This window comes from Ochotona curzoniae, unplaced genomic scaffold, assembly GCF_017591425.1.
Source record: "Ochotona curzoniae isolate NIBS_2020 unplaced genomic scaffold, NIBS_Ocur_1.0 scaffold_1852, whole genome shotgun sequence".
NCBI classification, from domain to species: domain Eukaryota; kingdom Metazoa; phylum Chordata; class Mammalia; order Lagomorpha; family Ochotonidae; genus Ochotona; species Ochotona curzoniae.
This window is the reverse complement of record NW_024467087.1, coordinates 11844986-11868435: the sequence shown is the minus strand read 5'-3', so window position 1 is coordinate 11868435 and position 23450 is coordinate 11844986. Positions and strand designations below refer to the sequence as shown.

The 23450-nt window shown below is 46.0% G+C and overlaps 1 long non-coding RNA gene across 2 annotated transcripts; it reads right to left on the bottom strand.

The window, feature by feature from the left end:
- Nucleotides 1–8467: 8467 nt before the first annotated feature.
- LOC121169226 lies at nt 8468–19938 on the bottom strand. 2 transcript variants are annotated; one of them, XR_005885828.1, is made up of 5 exons: nt 19828–19922; nt 19576–19711; nt 19052–19223; nt 13390–13399; nt 8468–8479 (listed from the first exon to the last, which is right to left on the bottom strand). It is a non-coding gene; the product is annotated as an uncharacterized LOC121169226 (long non-coding RNA). The 2 variants fall into 2 exon arrangements; XR_005885827.1 differs by lacking the exons at nt 8468–8479; nt 13390–13399 and having other exon boundaries at nt 18586–19223; nt 19828–19938.
- Nucleotides 19939–23450: the final 3512 nt, after the last annotated feature.

Below are 23450 nucleotides of genomic sequence, written 5' to 3'. Positions count from 1 at the left end.
AGTCTCCCGAACTGGGAGAAAATAAACATCTGCTATTTTAAGCTACCCTCTTTGCAGTACAGCTTCAGTAGCTCTTGTTTACAATATTTGGGACCAGAATTATTTCAGATTTTACAGTAACTGCATGTACAGGATGCCAAAATATAGTATAGCAGTAAGTGAAAAACAACGTGGCAATCTGCATAATTGAGTATTGAACAGACATGGAGAGATTCTCAAGAATGAAAACCGAAAATGCAGGAATGTATGTGATATGCTACCCTCGTGTCAGGAAAAACGGAAAGGAAGTACATGTGCACATATCTGTTCATGGAGGCAACAAAGAAGCATGCAAAGGGCAAATGCACTCAAGGCATGGGGAGACTTGGGGTGGAGGATGGGGACAATTTAGGGGAGGAAAGATGGTTCTCTGAAGATTTTTTTTAAAGAGTTATTTTTATTAGAAAGGCAGATTTACAGAGAGGAGGAGAGATAAAGATCTTGTGTCCGCTGCTTCACTCCCCAAGTGACCACAATGGCCAGAGCTGAGCTAATCTGAAGCCAGGAACCAGGAGCCTCTTCTGGGTCTCTCATGTGGGTGCAGGATCCCAAGGCTTTGGGCCGTCCTTGACTGCTTTCCCAGGCCACAAGCAGAGAGCTGGATGGGAAGTGGAGTAGCCAGGACACAACTGGCGCCCACAGGGGATTCCCAGCACATGCAAGATGAGGACTTTAGCAACTAGGTTTCTATGCTGGTCCTGAATATATTTTTGTACTGCTCTGACTTGTGGGTCAATTTCAGTGCTTTATATGCCAGAATGGATTGGAGGAAATGGAAGGGAAGAGAAGGAAAAAGCAAAGGAAAGTATGTGTGAGAACCCTAACGTTGAATACAAACAGCAAATGAACCGAGGTAACTTTTAAATATAGTACTGATACTGCATGTACTCAAGATAGAAAAAAAAATAGCCCAAATAGATTTTTAACTCATTACATTAGTTCAAACTAGTTTAAAACTAGTCTGATTAGACTTTTTTTTTTTTCCAGAGGCATGGGTTAGCACCAAAGAAATATTTTTCTGTACCTTATAGGATTGATTCAGTGAGTAAATTCGTGTGGATCAGGGAGCTCTCTGCCTCTTCTTGGTAGGGAAAGGAGCTACAATCAAGAAAAAGAGGTGGGATGGGGCTGACCCTGTGGCACTGGCTTAGAGTAGGAGATAGTACCAGGAGCTGCTGACGCTTAGTAAATGTTTAATAAACGCTGTCTGCATAAATACATGTGGATATATATGTGATCATGTGTAATGCATGTGTGTTTCCACACATTCATGCATGCAAAAATATTTTTTTAGCCCTACCCTCTGAGAAAGCTAGAATTGGTGACTCCGATAGCATATGAAAAACTATACTATTGCACCGGGCCCTATAGCAGAGATTCTTAAAAATCACATAACACACAAGAAGTAAGATTTATGTAGGGGACTAGCACAATAGCATAGTGGTTAAAGTCCTCGCCTTGAATGCTCCGGGATCCCATATGGGCGCCAATTCTAATGCCAGCAGCTCCACTTCCCATCCAGCTCCCTGCTTGTGGCCTGGGAAAGCAGTTGAGGATAGCCCAAGGCCTTGGACCCTGCACTCACGTGGGAGACCCAGAAGAGGCTCCTGGCTCCTGGCTTTGGATTGGCTCAGCTCTAGTTGTTGTGTCCACTTGGGGAGTGAATCTTCGGATGGAAGATCTTCCTCTCTGTCTTTCCAATAAAAATAAATAAATAGATAGATAGATAATATGGAACATTTGTTTGTAAACAAAGATTTATGTAGAGATAGATACTGAAGTGTTTCTTGTAAAATGGTGAGATAGCTGTGATTTTGTGGAAATGAATCCTCTGGCAGGGAAGGTGGACTGAGTTAGCACATAAGGAGCTAGGATGTACATGTATTTTGAGGTGAGTTCATTACCCTATGTGCTTACTTCTGTGAGTTTTGTTAAGGTTCTCATAATACAAGTTTTGGCTAATTTTTTAAAGTTTAAATATTTATTTCTAATTCACACAGACACATCACACACAAGTGTCACCCACTGGTTCCAATGGGTGTAGCCCCTAGGGCTGAACCAGGCTGAAGCCAGGAGCAGGAAATTCAGCTTGAGTTTCCCATGTGGATGGCAGCCATCCGAGTACCTGACCCATCTGATGTCTGCCAGGTATGCACTGGCGTGAGGCAGGAGCAGGCACTGTAACATGAGACATGTGTGTCCCAGGCGGTGCCTGAGTCACCACACCCAATGCCTGCCCCAAGGAAAACTTACAAAAGGCACAATAGCATGAAGAATTTTATAGAAATAGATTGGAAAACTTAAAGTGGTAAAAAAAATATATATATATATACCAGCATTAAACCAAGAAAACAGAAAAAAAATGCAATGTTCATGAAGGAGATTGAATTCATATTTGAAGATCTATCCCCACAAAAGACCTTCTATTATGGCAGGTACCTTCAACATACATGAGATGAAATGCATTGTTCAGTACATCCCGAGCCTGAACAATTCACTCAGTCATTCAACAAATATCTATTGAATATCAACTGTGGGCCAGACACTGTTCTTGATAGTGGAGGTACATCCGTGAACAATGCCAACAACAAAAACCCGATTGAAGTGTCTACTCTTGCAGCTTACAGTGTACAGTAAACTCAAATAAACTCCGCAGTTTAAAGGAGATTCGTATTACGGAATAATAGCGCAGGGTGAAAGGGATTTTGAGAGGCCGAGGAAGGGACAAAATGCAATTTGAAACAGGCCCAGAATGTGGCCTTGAAACACTGTTTCCCACTGAAAGGAACAGGGCTCCTTGGAGAAATGGGTAATTCAAGGTCTGGGTCAAGAAGTATTACAAGAAGATTCTGGAACATTCTGTTGTACCACAAGGATAAAACAAAAAAAAGGAGCAAAACTCAGTGAATTAGTTGCCTTTGGAGGATGCTAGTAAACCAACTTATTATTGCTTTTTTTAAATGGCAAATATGTGGGAAAATAAAAAAGAACAACAATTTATGCTGTTTTCCATGTGACCTGCACTACTGATTACTCAACTAGCACATGAGGGGATAATTCTTCTTGTAGACAGATTGTGGAGCATAAATAAGAAGGCACTAACACTGTTCTCAAGAAGGAAGCTGAGCATCTTTTCATTTGACTATTATCTATAACCCTCGCCTGTGTTCAGCTGGACTGCAGTCTTTTCATTTGTCAAACTGTTTAGTAGCATCGTGAAGCCCTTGACTAATATAAATTCCAAATGTCATCACCAAAAAGAAAGTTAAGAAAATGATGATCTCAAGAGCTATTCTAAGCACTGAAATAAGTGAGAAATTTCACATAACCTTTTCATCTGATCCCCTGATGTCTGCTTTGATACATAACAAAATTAAAAGGGAAAGAGCAGTATAATCAGTGCATCACGAAGAGAAAAACAAGCAAAGCTTATGCGCTACCTGATGCGAAAACACACGGCTACCCTTACCGTCTCCTAGGGCTACCATAATCGGGCATCTTCAAACAACAGAAATTTAATCATTCGTAGTTCTGGAGGCCAAATGTCCCATTCAAGGTGTACCTCAGGACCACGCTCTCTGCAGAGGCCCCAGGGAGCAGAGTGTTCCTGGGCACTGCCTGGCTTCTGCTGGGAGCCAGCAGTCTGATGTACCTTGGCTCCTGGCAGAATCCCTCCGTTTCCACCCTATCTTCACATGGTTGCCTTCCCCTGCATATTTGTTTCTCAGGCTGAATTTCCTTCTTACAAACACACCACTACACTGGTATTGGGTAGGCTTCATTCTCATCTGGGCTTCATTCTATCTTCAAAGAACCTATGTCTAAATAAGGTCACATTCACATGTGGACATGACTTGGCAGGACACTGTTTGGCCCAGTATACCACCTATGAAATACTCTAAACAAAAAGGGGGAAAAAAGGAGTGTGGAGTGGATTGGCGCAATAGCCTAATGGCTAAAGTCCTTGCCTGGCATCCTCCGGGATCCCATATGAGTGCTGCTTCATGTCTTGCTCCACTTCACTTCTAGCTCCCTGCTTGTGGCCTGGGAGAACACCCAAGGATGGCCCAAGGCCTTGGGACCCTGCACCCACGTGGGAGACCCAGAAGAAGGTCCTGGCTCCTGGCTCCGGATCAGTTCAGCTATGACCATTGCAGCCATTTGGGAAGTGAATCAGTGGACAAATCTCTCTCTTAGTCTCTCCTTCTCTCTGTATATCTGACTTTTCAATTTAAAAAGTTAAATAAATCTTTCAAATGGTTTTTAAAAAAGGATAAACAACCAACCAACCGTGACCCTGTTCAAGCCTCTAAGATAAACTCAAAATTTATGGTAAATGCAGGAGACCATCTACACTTACAATGGCATCGCAATTAGTCAATTCCAGGACAAACACTCTGGTATCTTCAACAAACAAATGATACGGAAAAGTCTTGAAGGCTGCACCTACAGATAGAGACTTAAAGAAATAATCACTAGCGATGACTGGATGTCATCTGGATCCCAATTTGAGAAAACTTTAATAGGCACACACTTTTGGCACTTATGTACCAACAATGACTTGAATATATAATGTTTAATAATAAATTCATTTGATTTTTAATGTTTTCATAGTTCAGAGTGATGCACGCACATGTGGACCACCAATTAGGATAAGGAGGATACCCCTCCTCCTGTAGATGCAAGCATTCCATATGGGCCTGGTTCGTGTCCAGGTTGCTCTACTTCCCATCCAGCTCCCTGTTTCTGGCCTGGGAAAGCAGTAGAGGATCAGAGTGGGCTCCTGCACCCATGTGGGAAACCCAGAAGAGACTCCTGGCTCCTGGTTTTGGGTCAGCTCAGTTCTGGCCATTGTGGCCATTTTGGGTGTAAACCAACAGATGAGAAATCTGTCTCCTCTTTGTAAATTTGCCTTTCCAATACAATAAATCTTTTTTTTTTTTTAAGGTAGAATAATAGTATTGTGGTTACGATTTTCTTTCAAAAAATATTTTCATTTAGATGTCTATACTAGATTTACAGATGAAATGGCTTGATGTCTATGATTCATTTCAAAAATTATATGAAAAAAAACATTAAAAAAATTATATGGAGGTGAGACTGGTGCTTTGGCACAGCACAATAAGTCTCTGCCTGTAGCTCTGGCATCACATATTTGAGTGATGATTGGAGTCCTGGCAGCTCTGCTTCCAATCCCGCTCCTTGATAAGGCATCCAGGCAAGCCACAGATGAGAGACTCGGATGGAATTCCAGGCTGCAGGCTTCAGCCTGGCCCCACCTCAGGCGTTGTAACTATTTTTGAAGTGACTCAGCGATGCAAGGAACAGCAAACCAGTCAACAGAATATCTCTTTCTGTCTCTCCCTCTCTGTCACTCTTTCAAATAAGTGAAAATATATCATTAAAAAATTTAACTAAACAAAAACGTATGGCAAAGTTTAAGATTCCTGGGTTCTCTGGTACAGACCTCAACATTGTTGGCATTTGGGAAGTGAACCAGCTGAAGGAAGCTCTCTCTCTTTCTCTCTCTCTGTCTGCCTTTCAAATAGATCTCAAATAAAATAAAACCAAACAACAACATTAAACCCTCAAAATTGTGTGGAAGTGAAGCAAGGTAGGTGGGAATATCCCTGGATCCCTGTACCATACTGGACCTTGAGGTTACAGCTGTTGAAGTTGGGTGATAGGCATACATGGGGTTCATGATACCATTTTTAAATATGTACCTATTTATTTGGAAGGCAGAGTTAAATAGGGAGTAACACACACACACACACACACACACACACACACACGTTCCACCTGCTGGTTCAGTTCCCAAATGGACAGCAGAGGCCACGAGCCTGGAACTCTGGGTTTCCCATATATATGGATATGGAGGCCCAAGCTCTTGGGCCATCTTCTGCTGCTTTCCCAGGTGCATAAGCAGGGAGCTGAGTCAGAGGTGGAACAGCCTGAAGTGTTAGTCATGCCGAGTTAAGCTATCATACCTACCACTTTGCATGAACCAGGGATGGTAGCAGACTGGGCAGGGATGGTCTGTAGCACCCACTAGTGAAAGTTGGGACTGGGGTCAGGCTGCAGCATCTGATGGCAAAGGCCAAGATGGGGGATGGGCTATGCCGTGCTGGGTCAGAGCAACCGTGGGTACATGCAATATGGATGGCTGGGAACACGCCTGGTTGGGGAGCTAAGGGGATGCCTCTGTTGGGTTGTGGTTCCTACTAGTGAGTGCGAGAGTCGGAATGGAGTGTTCTGGACTGGACATGACTGCAGTGTCCCACAGCATGGATGTGGACTGGGTCTAGGGTGTGCCAGAATAGGCACAGTATCTATGGACTGAGTGTGGAGAGCATGTGTCAAAACTGGGCCTCTTCAGTGGCTTAGATGGAGCAGTGGATGGCATACCTGTCGCTGTCCCACAGCGATGGACTTGGTGCATGGAGCTGATAATAACATGCATGGACTCTGACTGATGGTCAATAGCTGAAGTTTATTAGTGACCTCAGACTTTATACACTGAGGGTCATATGGGCTAAGGGAGGAGGTACTGAACTGATCAACAAAACCCATCGACTGTTGCTGTACTATTGTTTGGGACTCTTTTGTTTTGTATATTCTACCAAGTGTTCTCATTCACATGCTGTCCACTCAACTGTTCTCATACAAATGACGTCCATTTAGCTATACAAACGGTACCCACTCAATTGTTTTCATACAAATATTATTATCCTATCAATCACAATCCTGTGCTCCCTGAACTTCTAGGGTCACAATGTCCCTTTACACATACCCAGATGAAAATGGAGGATATGGCAGTCCAGTGAGGCCTGCAGAAGACATCTGGTACTATAATAGAGGAAAGAAAACAGAACAAATTGGACAACTACCCCAGCCAAGGGTTGGCAGAAAATTTCTGGGTGAATGGTGGACTATGTCAGCCAATGGACCTTGGAAGGATTTCCTCAACCTTGGAGCGGTGAGATTGACAACATTTTAGAACTATTGAAGCCACTTAAGCAGAAACCTCAGAGCATGCTGCACACTGGGGACCCTGGGATAACATCGAGTGACTGTTCCCCATCCCTGGGTCCTGAGGCAATTGGAAGGCTGGGTGTTGCCCTTATCTGCCGCCTCCCTCCCCAGATACAGGAAGAAGAAAAAGAAAAATTGGAAACAATGGTCTCACCCATTTTCCCCTAATCCTCAACCCTTCTCACCCTAATCAACTATGTAAATATCATCAAAAATAAAAGAAAAACAGAAAAGTGGAACAACTAGATATCAAACCAATGCCCATAAGGAATGCTAGCATCACAGGCAACAATTTAATTCACAGTATCAGCCCCCTGATACTATTTTTTATATGTTTTAAATTTTCTGTATTAAAAACTATTTTTAATAATAAAAAGAAGATCTACAGATCAGCCTGAGAGGAAATGTTTACTGTGGAATGTTCGGCATGTATAGGGCCCCTCCAAACATCTGGCGTAAAAATGCTTAGAAACACACTGTTTTGGGAACTGTGGTGGATTAAAGATGGCCACAAATTCTTTTCTAATCTTCCCATTACTGGGTGGAGCTAATTCCCCTCTCTTGGACATTCCTTCAACCGAGTGATAGCAGCAGAACTGAAACTCTGGGACTCCAAGGCAAGGTCACTACAAGCCCAGGCCTTCACTTTGGCTCTCTTGAAGTGTTTTCTCTGGAAGTCCTGACCTTGCAGACTTGCTGACCGTCCAGGCTCAGCCGTGCTGGCAGTCACACACCAGTTAACAGTTGCTAGCCTTGACAGTCAACTCATTCCTATGAGTTCCACTCAACCATATGAAACAGAAGAATCACTCAGGCAAACCTGCCTGAATTCCAAGCCTACAAAACCAAGAGATTGAAAGAAATGGCTATTGGCTTTGAGCTACTCTGCTTTGGGGTAGCTATGAAGGTGCTTCACAAAGTTCATGCTAGGATGAAGTGAGAAGACAGGCTTATTGTGGTGCAAAGAATTTGAAACCTAAGCATAGTTGATTTTTTTTCCATATTATGTATCATGAAGTTTTGGAAGCTGCCTCCTACATTAAAAATTCTGTGCCATTCATGACTTTTACCTGCTTGGGAACATAGTCCTGGACCAAACTGCAAGGGAATAATAAACACGAAAGTGTTTGTTGAGGGAGGGGGTTGGGGGTAGGAAGAGGCTGGAAGATGAGGTGGAGAAAAACTCAGATTCACAAGTATCCACAGGGCGCTATTTCTGAGGCTGTGTGCTGTGCTGCATCTTAAGTGTGCACTTAAAAGGATATATATATTTGAAAGGCAGTGTGACAGGAAAGTGGGTGGAAGATAGATTGGGGGGGGAGAAGGGCGACAGTCATATGTGTGTGGCCAATCTAAAGTCAGGAACCTAAAACTCCATCTGGGTGTCCCAGGTGGGTGACAGGGACTCAGGTGCTTGAACCATCGTTGCTGCCCCCCCAGGATTGGCATTAGCAGGAAGCTGGATTGCAAGTGGCAGTGGGACTGCAGCCCAGGCATTCAAATCTATGTCTATATGAACTGTTGGCGCTTTAGACTGTGGCTTTACATGCTATGTCATAGTGTGGGTCTCTGAAGAGTATATTTCAAATACATAAATATTACTATTTAATGAATAGCATATTACTATGTAATGTATTATACATTCATTATTGTTGATACATTAATTGATTATATATTCATATATTAGTATTAACATAGTAGGCACAAAATACATACTTTTTAAAAAGATTTATTTATTTTTATTTGAAAGTCAGATATACAGAAAAGAGGAGAGACAGAGAGGAGGATTTTCCATTTGATGATTCACTCCCCAGGTGTCCGCAAATGGCCAGTGCTGTGCCAGTCTGAAGCCAGGAGCCAGGAATTTCCTCCAGGTCTCCCACACCGATACATGGTCCCAAGGCCATCCTCAGCTGCTTTCCCAGGCCACAAGCAGGGAGCTGGATGGGAAGTGGGGCTGCTGGCACTAGAACGGGCACCCATATTGCCCATATAGGATCCTGGAGTGCTCAAGGTGAGAACTTTAGCTGCTAGGCTACTGCACCAAGCCCCAAAACATATAATTAAAAAAAAAATGTATGAGAGGTCTAAGCAAGCATAGGAAAATGCTCAAAAGAGAAATGTTTGTACATAGAGATAAGGCCATGTGGGAACACAGCTGAAAGGGACGCACTCTGCAAGTCAAGGAGAGGCCATGAGAGAAACTCCCCCTGTGGGCACAATGGCTGAGGCTGGGCCAGACAGACTCCAGAGGTGCAGCAGAAAGAAAAAGACTGTTGCATAAAAGAAAAGACACATTCACCAGGGACATGACAACCCTGCATATGCATGCCCCTAGTAACAGGAAAAAAAAATCATGAACAAAATGCCGACGGCACTGGCAGAAAACAAGATTCCTGTCATTTGCACGTCTGAGTTACGTATGAGTGGGGTGAAGGAGAGAGAAAGAGAGGCCTTCCATCTGGTGGTTTACTCCCCAAATGACCTCCAGGGTCCGTGCTCAGCAGGTGGAAGCCAGAAGCCAGGAGTTTCCTTGGTGTCTCCCACGTGGGAGCAGGAGCCCAAATACCTGGACCATCTTTCACAGCTTTCCCAGGCCATGAGTAGGAAGCTGGTTCAAAGAGCAGAACAGCTAAACTGTGCCCACAGGCGCTGCTGGGCTCACAGGCCAGCTAAGCCTGCCTCACCACGAAGCCGGCCCTGTCAGCCCCTTTCACAAACCCTCATGCCAACGGCTGATTGCCCATTTGTCATAATGAGCTGCCCTACTATGTATGAAATCTCAACCCAGAAGCGATTCATCTAGAAAAGATTTCAGCATCAGATTCTCCACAAACTTGCAATGTGAATGTTGGATTTCAGTGTAACAAAATACAGTCACGTGCTGCAAAATAACACTTTGGTCAATGACAGCTCGCATAAGGTCTCCTAGGCCTACGCTGCCCGATGATAAGGTAGCAGCCTTGGTTTGTGCATGTACACTCTGTGACGTTTGCACACCGCGGAAACTGCCTAATGGTGCCTTTCTCTGATCATATCATATCTCTGTCATTAAGTAATGCATGACTGTGATTTGGAGCTTAGGATAGTATTCCAGTCCTCTAAGCCTTTTGTTTGTTTTCTCCAGGTGCCTGGGGCTGCTAGCTATCTCCAGTGAATTGAATCCAACTTCAGGGCATGAGATTGCCCAGGTGACTCAGGCGTATGGAGGGCAGACTGCGGTACTTGGGGGAGCCAGTTCACTTTCAAGGCATCCTTATTCTAGGCCTGGGAAAAGCTGTGGAAGATGGCCCAGGTATCAGACAGTCCAATTCTCAAAAAGTTACTTCTGTCTCTTCCTTAAAAAAACAAACAAACAAACAAAAAATATATATATGTATTTGGCAGAGTTACAAAGAGACAGGGAAAGACAGAGAGAAAGAGAGCGAGACAATCTTGCACTTGCTGGTTCTCTCTCCAAACGGTTGCCATTCAGGGCTGGGCCAGGACAGGAGGCAAGGTACTTGCAGCCATACTGCACTGCTTTTTCAGGCACATTAGCAGGCAGCTGGATCAGAAAAAGAAGCAGCTAAGACTCGAACCAGTGCCCATATGCAATGCCAGCACTGCAGGTGATCATTTAACCTGCTGTGCCATGGTGCCAGCCTCATTTTCCTTTGTAAGTATACAGATGATATCTCTGAGCCTATTCTGGAGTTTTTGTTATTCGCTTGCAGTTTCTTATGCAGTTGAGTTTCCTGTTTTCTATTTGTTTGCTTATATTAGATGTATTTGAATGATGCCTTGGCCAGACCAGGGCCCAGGGTGAGGCAAGTAGAAGGGGCTGATGTGATGGTGATGAGATGAGAGGCTTTTTTCTTCTGGCTGCCCCTGTGAGGCAGCAGTTCAGTTCATCCCCAAGGGATGGCCTTGGAATTCCTGGCCTACTCTTAAAATGGGCCTCCAGGATCTTCCAGTCTTTGTGGGGCATAATGGTGCTGTTTTATTTGCCTATGGCATAAAACCTACGGAGACAGGGCCTGTGTCCTGTGACAGGCTGGGCCGTGGCTTTAAAGCTTCTTGTGCTGGAGAGCAGGTGGGAGCCCGAGATGGTCCAGCACAAAGCTGTCCGGAGCCCTGCAGTGGGTATGCTCAGTTCCGAGTGACAGAGCATGGAATTGTAGCACAAGACTTTGTCGACGATCTCAGTGTTTTGTCTTATACCAGGATGCATTTCTTCTTCTTTTTAAGGTGTACTTATTTTTCTTAGAAAGGCATATACACAGAAAAGTAGGAGAGACAGAGAGAAAGATCTTCCATCTACTGGTTCACTCCCCAAGTGGCTGCAATGGCCAGAGCTGAGCCGATCAAGGAGCCAGGAGCCTCTTCCGGGTCTCCCATGCAGGTGCAGGGTCCCAAGACTTTGGGCCATCCTCGACTGCTTTCCCAGGTCACAGCAGAGGAGCTGGATGGGAAGTGGAGCAGTTGGGACACAAACCAGTGCCCGTATAGGATCCCAGGTGTGTAAGGCAAGGACTTTAGCCACTAGGCTACTGTGCCAGGCTCACCAGCACACATTTCTCTTAGGCTCTTACCACAAATCCTCTCTAGCCTCCCTGTGAACATGCTGATGACATATCTTAGAACACTTTTAGAAACACAAGGGGAGGCTGCTACCAATTATGACAATAAACTAGGTGTGAATCAGGACTGTCCCAGGGAGAGGCTCAGGAAGACCTTCTCCCAGAGCCATGTCGGGCTCAATCCTGTCAACCAGCCTGGAGCTTTCTACTAAATTGTAGGAGACACACCTGAAACCATTTCCCACATTCTGAGCAAGTGCCTGGACATCAGACATGGCAAAAGTTCAGAAGGGGCTCGGCAAGGGGCGGGGGGAGAACGAGGAAGGAAGTCCTCCGGAGGAAGCACTTGGAATGGGTCCTAACAGGTGGGGGCACTGAATGAGGGCGGGCCAGCCTTCCCTGGAGCTACATATGCGGCTGTCAGTAGCATAGGCACTTCACGTGCAGATGGGCATTGGCAGTGGGGGCGGGAAGGAAGCCAATGCCAAGTGGCCTCCAAGCCCAAGCACTGGCACAGCACACAGGCCAAAGGCAAGCATGTGCAGTGAGCTGGTAAGGTTTTACTAAATCTCTCAATGAAAGAGGTGGAGAGGGCCTGGAACACTTACAGGAAGCACTTTATTTTCCTCCAGAACTGGATTGCATCCCAGGCACCTGGACTCATATAGGCCATTTTACTTCACGAAGTGCTTTGAAAGATAGAGCAAAACTAGGCCTTGTGTGGTGGCACTGGATCAGCCCTGGCTGCTCCACTTCCTATCCTGCTCCCTGCTAATGGCCTGGGGAAAGCAGTGGGACATGGTCCAAGTGTTGTGCCCCTGCGTCCACATAGGTGACCGGCATCAAGCTCCTGGCTTCAGGCTAACTCAGCCCCGGCCATTGTGGCCAACTGGGGCGAGAAACTGTGGCTGCGAGATTCTCTCTCTCTCTGTTACTAAGCCTTTCAAATAAGTAAATACATATTTTTTTAAAGAAGCATAACAGTCCCAGTCTACAGACTTTTCCTAGTTCCTGCTTCCAACCTGGGCCAGCCTCAGATCGGCACCTTCGTGACAGCTCACACGATCCCTCCGTGCGAAGATTTCTCATCGTTGATTGCAGTCTTTAGACTGGCATGTAAAGTCTTCCATAGTCTGGCAGGCAGCACTGTTTCAGCTGCAAATGACAAGTGCATAACTCTAGCATAAAAAAAAAGGTCATGAGAGCAGGGTCTCTGCCTCTTGTTCACTGCTCTATTTCCAGACCCTAGCATGACCCATGGCGTTTAGTAGGTACTTGGGGAAAGTGCCTGATGAATGAGACAAGCTTAAACAGAAAGGAGATGTGTTCCAACAACAGGGGGAAGCTGGCATCAAAACCACCAGGGTCTAAGAACTCACCCCGTCAGTGGCTTTCTCTCCACCCCATCCACTGCCGGTTTCCACATACATGAAATTCTTGTTAACTGCTGCTGGGCTTTCTCTAGCAATGAATAGTACAGCGGGGTGAGGGAGGGTGTAGCCACATACAGCTCCAGGTTTACCAACTGTAAAAGAAAGAGATTTTTTGCAAGGGCTGGCGTTGTGGTGCACTGAGTAAAGCTATCACTGGCAATGCCAACATCCCGTATTGGCACTGATTCAGATCCCAGCTCCTCCATTTCTGATCTAGACCTCTGCTAATGGCCTGAGAAAAGCAGTGACAGATGGCCCAAGAGTGGACCCCTGCATGCACGTAAGAAACCTGAATGAATCTCCCAGCTTCAACCTTGCACACGCCTGGCTCTTGGGGCCATCTGGGGAGTGAACCAGCAGCTGGAAGATTCTTTCTCTCCCTCATTCTTGCTCTCTCCATCTCTCTCTCTCTCTCTCTCTGGTGTAGCTCTTGCAAATAAAACATCTTTTTAAAAAATAAAAAAAGTTTGTCTACTTCACATAGCATATTTATAAAAAGCAATAAATCCTAGGCAAGTGCTCTGATTAGTCAGTCAGGGGTCACATGAGCTCTCTCTAGGGCCATCAATGTAGAGAGGAGGATGGGACAGTGTGATTGGCCTGGCCTGGGTCAAGAGCCTGGTGGGGGGCACAGAAGTTTCCTGTGATCAGCAGCTCTTCCAGAACTCCAGGATTGAGGTGGAGGAGGAGCAGTTCACCAAAAGAGAGAGCCAGGAAGCAGACAAGGAGGCCCGGGTACTGGTAGGAAAAACAAACAAAAAGCCGAATGTCTAGAGACGAGTGCATAAATCTCCCTTGGAATGAAGCTGAAGTGGGAGGCCCGGGACAGCCCAAACGAGCAACAAACTTGAAATGATTTTCAGATCTCAGTTTTATCTTTATAAATCTGTGTAGTTTTTTATAAACAAAACAACACCGCAACTTCCTCACTATTGAATCAAAGCTGTGCTCTCCTAAGTTGTGCTGTGTGTATGTGGCTTGTGCCTGTTTGCAGCCCTAGGGGACACTGTCTTTTTACCTTCAAGGGGTCGCATGGCAAGATTTGTTTTTATAATAAACTTCTCTTTTCATTGCATTGTCCACAAACTTTAAAAAAAAAAAAGACCTCTTTGTGTGAAAGACAGAGTTACAGAGAGAGGGTAAGACAGAAACAGACATATAGATCTTCTATCTACTGGCTTTTTCTTCAAATTGCCACAGTGGTTGACTTTGGGTCAGGACCTTAGAACTCCATCTAGATTTCTCAAATCAGTGGTAGGGGCTGAAACACTTGGGCCTTCCTCCACTGCCATTCTCAGGTCATTATCAGGGAGCTGGATCAGAAGTGGAGAAGCTGGGACTCAAACCGGTGCTCCTGTAGGACTTTGCTGATGATACAGGCAGAGGTTTAACTTGCTGTGCCATGTGACTGACCCCAAGAAGCAAGATTGAACAGTTTCCTCCAGTTGAAGTCTGGCCTTGCGTGGTGACACACCATGTTGCACCTGCTCGCCCCCGTGCTGTGCTTCCCTCCCCTGCCCTTGTCCTGGCCTTCTCCACCTCTCCTGGCCTCACTCGCCTCAGAAGGGGTTCCTCAAACCCCATACTCTTCCCAGTCTCTCTGAGTCACTGCCGTGGTCCTTTAGCCCTTCTGTACTTGAATGGAAAGAGCCAACCACCAAGATTCAAGTTCTAACATCGCCATCAATTCTCTGCAGGACCTCTGTGCCAGTTACTCCTTCTGTGACTCAGTTTCCTCTTTGTCGGAACGAAGGGTTGGCCTGACCCTAGCAGCAAAGCAATGCTCCTGGTTCCTTGTGTGCCTGCCACCTCTTCTTGACACCCTTCTTGGCATACACCCATGTAAGCAGTGTGTTATCTTTGCTGGCCAAAATCGAGGGCCTTTTCTTGACTCTCCAAATCTGGGGCTGAAGCTATTTTCATTGGTAAAAGGTATTTAAGAGCAGGGTCCAGTGCGGTGGCCTAGTGGCTAAAATCCTCGCCTTGAATGCACCAGGATCCCATATGGGCACCGGCTCTAATCCCATCCAGCTTCCTGCTTGTGGCTTGGGAAAGCAGTCGAGGACGGCCCAAAGCCTTGGGACCCTACACCCATGTGGGAGACCTGGAAGAGCTCCTGGCTTCTGGTTTCGAATTGGCGCAGCTCCAGGCATTGCGGCCGCTTGGGGAGTGAACCATCGGACAGAAAATCTTCCTCTCTGTCTCTGCTCCTCTCTGTATATATCTGACATAAATCTTTTTTTTTTTTTTTAGGATATTTAATAGCAGTGCTCAAATCAGGCCTGTTTCCTTCCCATTTCTGTGTCTCTGTTTCTCAAGTTGTCCTCCCATTTAGGACAGGATCCCTGCCACTCTATTTCATATTGTGTGTCTGAGGGGCCAGGGGAGGCCTGGCATGGAGGAGACCACTTGGGTGACTCACTTAGCCATCACTTAGCCATCAGGTACTTTGCGTGATTGCCCAGGCTCACGTGAAGGTCAAACACACAGCTTCAGCAAATCTGTAGATCTCCGGGCTCGGTGGCAAGCACAGGGAAGGATTTGTGTGTCTATGGCCTCAATGACTCAGTATCGGCTTACCCCCTGCTTTTCTCCCATCTGCCTTTCACCTGGGTGACAAGGACAGGGCAAGGTACCCATCGAATACACTCTAACCGAGAAAGTGCCATGGGGCAACATGTTTGTGAGCATCACGCATTGAATCAAGAGGACGTATCTGGCAGGACAGGGGCTCAGCACTGGGAAAATCGGAAGAATGGTCTCAAAGGATGTTGGCAGGTGTGCATTTCGGCTTCCTAACTGCAGCTTCTTTAAGGAGTACCGTGGCTGTATTTTGCGAGTAGCATGGAGCATGGATTTGCTGAAGTATTCTGTAGGGCAAGAACAATTTCCCAGGCTGTTTCCGAAAGGAGGTGGGGCGGGACCCTAGCTCCTCCTTCAGGGTGATGTCTGTTCAGTGCAGCAGTGAAGTGACACCGAGACCCTGAGTTGGTGCCTCAGGACTCGATGGGGTGAACTGTATCTGGTTGGAATAGGGGACACCTCACTTGGGCTGTCACACGTGTTCTCCAATACCTAGGTCGTCATGAACTCGGCAGAATTTGTGGAAAACGTCAGGGATCTTTGTCTACATTCACAAAAAAGTTAGCTCAAGGCAAGTGGGCTTTCCATGAGGTGCCATCCTGATTCGGGCATGTCTCAAACAGGCCAGCGTGTCTTCAGGCCCTGGGCAAGCATCTGAGTGCTGCCCTCCTGAACTGCTCTTGCAGGAAAAGGAGCCTGTTTCAACTTTTCTATACTTCCTAAAGTGTTACCTTGATTAGACAGCAGATAGCAGCCTGTTTAGCAATATTGCAATTACTGTGTCATGATTACATTTTAAAATTATACTTTCTTTTTCATTTGCCAAGAGCAAATGAAAATACATGTTGCACTGTGGATCCATCTGAAGGTGCAAGCTGCTTTCCCAAATCCCTCTGAAATAGATTCTAGGCCCATAGCTACCCACATAGGAAGTCTTCCCTCCTCCCCCACCTCAGGTCAGGGGTTCATACATATTTTTAAATATAAAAACAGCAAGCTCTTTTTGAAAATAAGTTTTATTATTTCTACAGAAGCAATGCATTTTGTGGTTTATACAAGTATTGCTTGGGAAATACATAAAAGTATGCAGAAAAAAACAATCCGCTGTAACACTACAATACCAGGAATGACTATTAAGGTTTAGTTATATTCCTTCGTACACCTTGACACAAACTATGCATGCAAAATGTCTCCAGTGCACTCATATCACACGGTCAGGAATTTATCACAAAAGCAAAATCCAGATACCTACACTTGGGTCGTTGGCCTATTTCTTCCATCATTCTGTCCGTACATTGACACAAAACTATGCATGCAAAATGTTCCCAATATAGTTATAGTGCATATTAGGAACATATCGCAAAAACAGTTTAGCATCTTTCTCTATTCCCCTATGGTGTTATAGCTCAGACACAACCATACAACCACCTTTAGACTTTGGGTGTTCTTCCTCCCAGCCTTTTGTCCGCATTATTGATACAAAACTATGAATGCCAAGTGTCCCCAATACAGTTACATTACATATTAGGAACACATCGCAAAAATAGTTTAGCATCTTTCTTTGACCATGTTACTGCACTACAACTTAGAGATAACCACTGTAGTGTTCCCATATATTTCCTGCTAGCCTCTTACCTGCACACTGACACAAAACTATGCATACACGGTTTTTTGGGTGCACAGCGACTTGTACTCAGATAGGTAACCCACAGTCACTCCTTTACAGAAATACTGGCTCTTCCCTAGGAGGTGTGCACTCAGCAAGCAAAAGGCCACCATAAGACTGATCAGTTTCACTAGGAGGGTCTCTAAACCAAACCTACTAGTTCCACTTCATTCCCTACCCTGCTTATTCCTTAGTAGCTGCTGCTGCTGCTGAACAGGTAATGAGGTAAGAAGCCGGAGAGTTCTGGAAACACAGGTCCCAGGGAAAAAAGGCAGACATTATCTTTTCCCTGCAGGAGCCTGTTTCCTCGCCTGTAATTGTTTTTCTTTTTTGACTGCCTGGCTGTACTTATCTTTCAAGGGGGTTCAAAATAACGAACCGGAGAGCATCTGGAAAAGTATGTAAAAGCCCCTTATAAAGACAAGATGCTGGGATTGTTACGCCTCCCATGATTGCAGCTCTGTGGCCAGGGCTTGCAAAGGTCTGGTCTGGCTAGAAGGTGGGGGTGGGGTGGGAAGCAGCTGCCTTGGAAGACACAGGGCGGGCAAGACTCTTCAGTGGGCCATACACCTACGATCTGGGCTCCCCCACTCTGCCACCTCCCCCAGCTCCCCCGCCAGTGGCTTAGACACTCAGTCTGCGCAGGGGAGTGTTCCAAGGCTAAAGGAATTGAAGTGGAAGTCTTCCAGGGCTCCTCCCTTAACGGCTTGGTTTACCATCCTTGCTGTGTTTTTAAATCTTTTTGACCTTGCCTAAGGGATCAATTGCAGAGGACAGAAGGGGAGGCTAAGGTAGCAGATTGGTAAAATATCATGCAAGAGCTAGCTAGCAGATCCCTGCTCATTTACTAATGTGGGGAATGAGTGGGGTATGGGGCTGGGCTGGGGCAGGGAGATACCCATTTATACAATTGGTGTGCATGTTTTAAGAGGAGTGTGATAAATCTAAATACAACCGCATATATACAGTCCTAAGGTCATGAGAATAAGCAACACTGGAGGCCAAAGGAAAATAAATTTTTGATTTTCCCCAAACAGGCTTTGTGAGCCTATTCTTATTTGCACCTTGCAGCCTCTCAAGAAAGCTGCCCGTAATTAACTCCCACCTTGCAGGATCATGTTTGCTCCAGGTATAGCCCTGAGCTCCCTAGTCTGGGGTTCAGGAAGCAATCCCAGGCCCGTCCCGCCCACCCCGCCTCATCATCTGCCTTGAAGAGCTAGATGATAGGTGTGGTGTTCTTCAAAAAAAAAAAAAAAAATCAGCAAAATAATTTGCACTGCAGAGTTCTTATTTTTTTTAATTGGACAGTTGCCTGTGTTAACGGAAATCAAAGCAGCATACAATCATTCAATCTCCCAGCACTGGAGGCTAGCAAGCTCTTTTCCTGTTTGGAATTCTACTTTTGTCTTTGTATGTGCACATAAACTTTTACAGAGTTACCACCACTGTGTCTTTCTGTGGCCCTGGTTATTGACGTCTAGTTTTCCAAGTAACAGCAACATACATCTGTCCAATTCCATTGAGGTTCCCTTCACAACTGATTTCTTTGGCAGGACAGAACAGCATTGGGTATGGAGGAGTGACAAGCAAAAAGAGGGAGTGGGAGAGATTCTTTTGACTTACACATCATAAAACATTTTACAATAACATTTTTAAAGGATGTATATGAATACATTGAGTGATGCATTCTATTTGACCCCCTTTTCTGGAATGCTTGGGGTGGTTTGCAATACCTAGTGAGTTAAATATGCACACAAATGACAGCCTTGGTGGGATGCTTGTGTTTGAGACAGGAGTCTTCCGTGTCCAGAACCCCGCCACGCGAGTTGGTGTATTGTCTCTTCTTGGGGGGCCGAGGGTCAGCACTGCGAACTGGAGAAACTGGGTGCTTTCCAAAAAATACTCCTGCAATTGAAAGTTTTAAAAAATTATATTCAATTTTAGCGTATCACAGCAACCTGTACATCTTGTCTCACAATTTACAGAAATGTTGAATTTTCTATTTAGAGCTAGACTAAGCTTCTCTTAAGGGCTGCATCTAATAAACTTTATATAAAGCCACGTGCACACAGTTCCACACTAACAAATAACATGTGTGTGTGGGGGGGGGAGGGGAGCAAAAAATAATGAAAAGGTGGATGGGTTGAGGTTGGCTGGGTCAGTTCACAGCCAATTCTCAGTTGATTCACTTTATACAAGTCTCCCACACATTCTGATGTACGTTTAGCAATGATGAAAAAAATTTTTGAAAAAGTACCTTAGGGAGTTGTTAAAGAGAATTTACAGTCTGGAACGAATTGCCATCTTCTTAACTGACACAGAAATGTTTGGCTAAAATATCACTTTATTCACATTTTGGTTCTTGGAGGAAAATCTAGGCAGGCAAACAGCAACTTGGAGCATGTAAAGAAAACCAGAAAAAAAAAAAAAACATTTTAAGTCAGGAAGGGGGCTCCCATGCAGTCTGTGCCCACCCAACCCTTTTGGGTCCCCAGCAGTGGCGCCTCACCTGGGTAGTGCAGGCGCCCACAATAGGGAGCTTGGTGGTGTGGGCTGTGGGTCCTCCAGCGCTGGGTGACACGGGACCTCCTGGCTCTAGGGGGGATCGGGAGGGACAGGGAGAAAAGGAGATGTGAAGCCGCTGAAAGGCACGAGGCTCGAGGCTCGAGGTGCCCCTCCCAATCCCCAGCTGTAAATGCAAGCCAGTTGCAAGAACCTGTTCGCCGTTTGCATCTGGAGATTGCGGGCCTGAGGGGCCCTGGGCTGGCGGGGCGGGAGTATCCCGTGCGCGCCTAGGTAGCTACGGGAGCCCGGGAACCGCAAAGGCTGCCGGGCGAGGGGCCCCTAGGAGCCCCTACAGTCTATGGCAGCTGGAAGGGACCCACGCAACTCCCAAGCACTGCCTCCACGCAAGGTAGTCTAGGAGAGCAGGCGATTTGGGCAGCTAGAACCTGACTCCTGGAGTACCAGGAACCCAAGGTCTCCCCAAACTGAAACGCTTCTGGGGACCACACTGAATCACCGCGAAGCCCAGTTCAACACTATTTAAGCTAAGACGTATGTGGTCTGTTTTCTTTTGTCCTTAAGAATGACAAAAGGAAAAAAAAATGTAAAAGACCCCACATTCATCTTTGTGTTGGCCAATAATAATCAAGTGACTAGCAAGGGGAAAGGAAAAAAACCCACACAGTGTCAAAAGCGCAGCCCAGCAAGGGGCGAAGGTGATTTTGGGAGGCGAGGAGGACGCCTGAGTCCCCAAGTCCCTACCACTAGGGTTAAAGCTGCCTCGGAGGCAGCGCCTCCCTGGTGGGACTATAGGACCAGATTGAGACGGGGGGGGGGGGCGGGGGGTAAGGACAAACGGCCGCTAGCAAGGCCAAGCCTCAATGTGGAGCTACTCCCTTAGGATCCCTGCGCTCCTGCCAGGCCTCAAATTCCCAGCAGGCAGGTCAGCGCCTTTAGAAGCTGGGTCCCTAAGCGCCGCAGCCTCCAGGGCTCCAGGTGGGGGTGGGGGGAGGGACGGGGCTGCGCGCCACACTTTGGTGGGGCAAGAGAGGGCTCACTCACTACTTCTCGGATCTCCCAAATCCTCTCCACCCCCCCTCCCCGGGAGGATGGAGCTGGGGGTCTCCTGTTTAGCAGGAACCCCAGAGACTTCAGGGGGCTGCACCTCTGCTCGCTTCCTTTTTAAATCCTCACCTCTCCCCACCCTCCCTTCACTTCGCCGCTGGGGACCTTTGACGAAGTCTAGTTGCTCTACGGTGAGCTAGCGCCCGAGCGGGCACGGTGTGGACAGACTGATACTTTACCTGGCGGCTGGGCGCGTGCTGAAACCTCAGGCTTACCCTGGCAACGGAAACAATACTCCAGGATACCGACCTCACTGCAGTACTGTTCCCGCTGCTAAGGCACGGCTGAGAGTGGACTCTCCAGCCGACCACCCCGCGGGGCAGGGCTACTCTCCCTGAATTTTAGCCCTGCAAAGTGGCACTGATGGCCCTGACACACTGGAGTTCGCTGCCCACATACCTGCTCCCGAGCCTGCCTAGGCGCAGGAGTGGGGTGGGGGGGGGAGGGAGTTGGCTTGTGGTCACGGGAACGCGTGTCCGCAGACTCCCACCTTCTGCCTTTCCCACAAGGGGATATAGCAGCGCCTCACGTTTTGAAGGAATCATAACACTTCAAAACATGAATTGCTGCTGTACCCACTTGCAGTTAACGAAGGAGGGTCGCTCTCGAGTACCTGTGGGGAGGGGTTGAAACAAAGACTCCTAGATTGGAAATAAGCCCTGCCCCGCCCCACCCCAGGCGAGGAAGCAGAACTCTGGGCGCTTCTCTCCGAATGGGTGTACTTCTAATAACTTAGACCCTTCACATCCAGGATCTGCCAAGAGGACTGGAGGGTGTGGCTCCCAATTTTTTTTTTTTCCTCGAGGATGGAAAGTGTAGTAGTGAAAAGCACAGCGTTCGAAATAGAAGTCAGGATGGGAAAGAAGTTAACTTGTACAAGTACATGAATAATAACAGTAAATAAATTGGGGCCACTTGGAGCACCTGGAGCACTCTTGACAGCTTCCAAGTCTTGTTGAGCCGTCGTCCAGCTGCATATTGCACGCCTCATTCACTGTCCCTGTTTTCTAAGATTTCTCATTTATTGGAAATACAGGCAAAATATGGATGGACTGATAGGAACATCAGATATTCTCTATTTCACTCCCAGTATTTTCATGCGTAAACACTGCACTTAAGGGCAAAGAATAAGAGCAAACTATTTGTGCAGGAAGGAATACCTGGATATTTACATGCTAAATTGGGTACTCAAATTCATAAATAAATTGATGTTTTGATAGCTGACACAGACATGAGAAAGCTTTTATGCTTGATGTCAATTACTACTTCCTGTCTCAAGCAGCTCCATAGAAACTCTTTTATGTCCCGAAATGGCCGACACTGGCCATACCCCTTAATCATTAACTCATTAAATACTACTTTTCCTTTTTAAAATGGACACCGATTAGCACTAAGTTACATGTACTCCCTTTTCATTTCAGCAAAACACTCAATTAAGCATAAGGGGGGGGGAAAAAGCACCCAGAAGCTTTCCATCACAAACCTGAAAGTTAAAACAACAACACAAGGACAAAACCAGAACAGTTCTGAAAGTCAAAAAACACATTTAAAGTACACAGCTCTGTTCACTGTTTTTGTTTCATCTGAAAATTTTAACATTTTCAAAACCAGAAGTGTTCTATTTATTAACAAAATGTGCATCATACTTTAATGAGGCTAATTACAACATTTGGAAAACCAACGTATTTTTCTGTAAGGATAAAAAACGCCATTAGTAATAGCCCTTCTCCCTAAATCGGGGGCATTCAATGCCGCTAAATTCCATTTTGTTTTGATCACAAAATTTACAATCAACCTTTACACTGAGCTTTGAAAGTAATGGAGGAACACGCCGTTGGTTGCCCTTAAAAAGAAAAAGAGGACATGTTTAGTAAATGTTAAATTGTACTTTAGGAACCCCCCCCCCCATTTCTCCCAGATAGTTTATGTTCACAGAAATAAGGTGACCTCTAAAGTCACCTCCAGTTGAACATTTCTTGAGTTGTCTTCGAAAAAACACAGTTCATTTGAAATGGCATGACTGTTTTGTAACCTTGTTGGAACCGAATTCATGTGCGATTTGCACTTAACCTCAACCACTGAAGTTCCTAAAGAGCCACCTCCCTGTCCCGGTTCACGTATTTCCTCAGAGAGCAAATTTTACTTACGAAAAATTAGCACAAACAGGCCTCTTGTCAATTCTGGAGAGGGTCGCTTGCTGACACAATACACAAAGAATCGGTAACGTTTTAGTTGCAACAGCCCCACCCCCCTGCTGAACTGCGCCAACGACTTTAGAGCCAAATACGTCTCTTTCTCCGCTTCTATTTTACAAAGTCTTTTTCATTCTGTAGGTGCCGTGTCACTCCCTCCCCCCCCGCCCCCGCCCCCTGAATACAGGCACATTCAAGCCAAAGTTTCTCAATGTCAAATTTCCCACAGTGAAAACAACCTTGAACATTTTCATTTCGGAGAGACAATGTCAAAATCAATCACACATTACCTTTCAAGACATATTTTAGT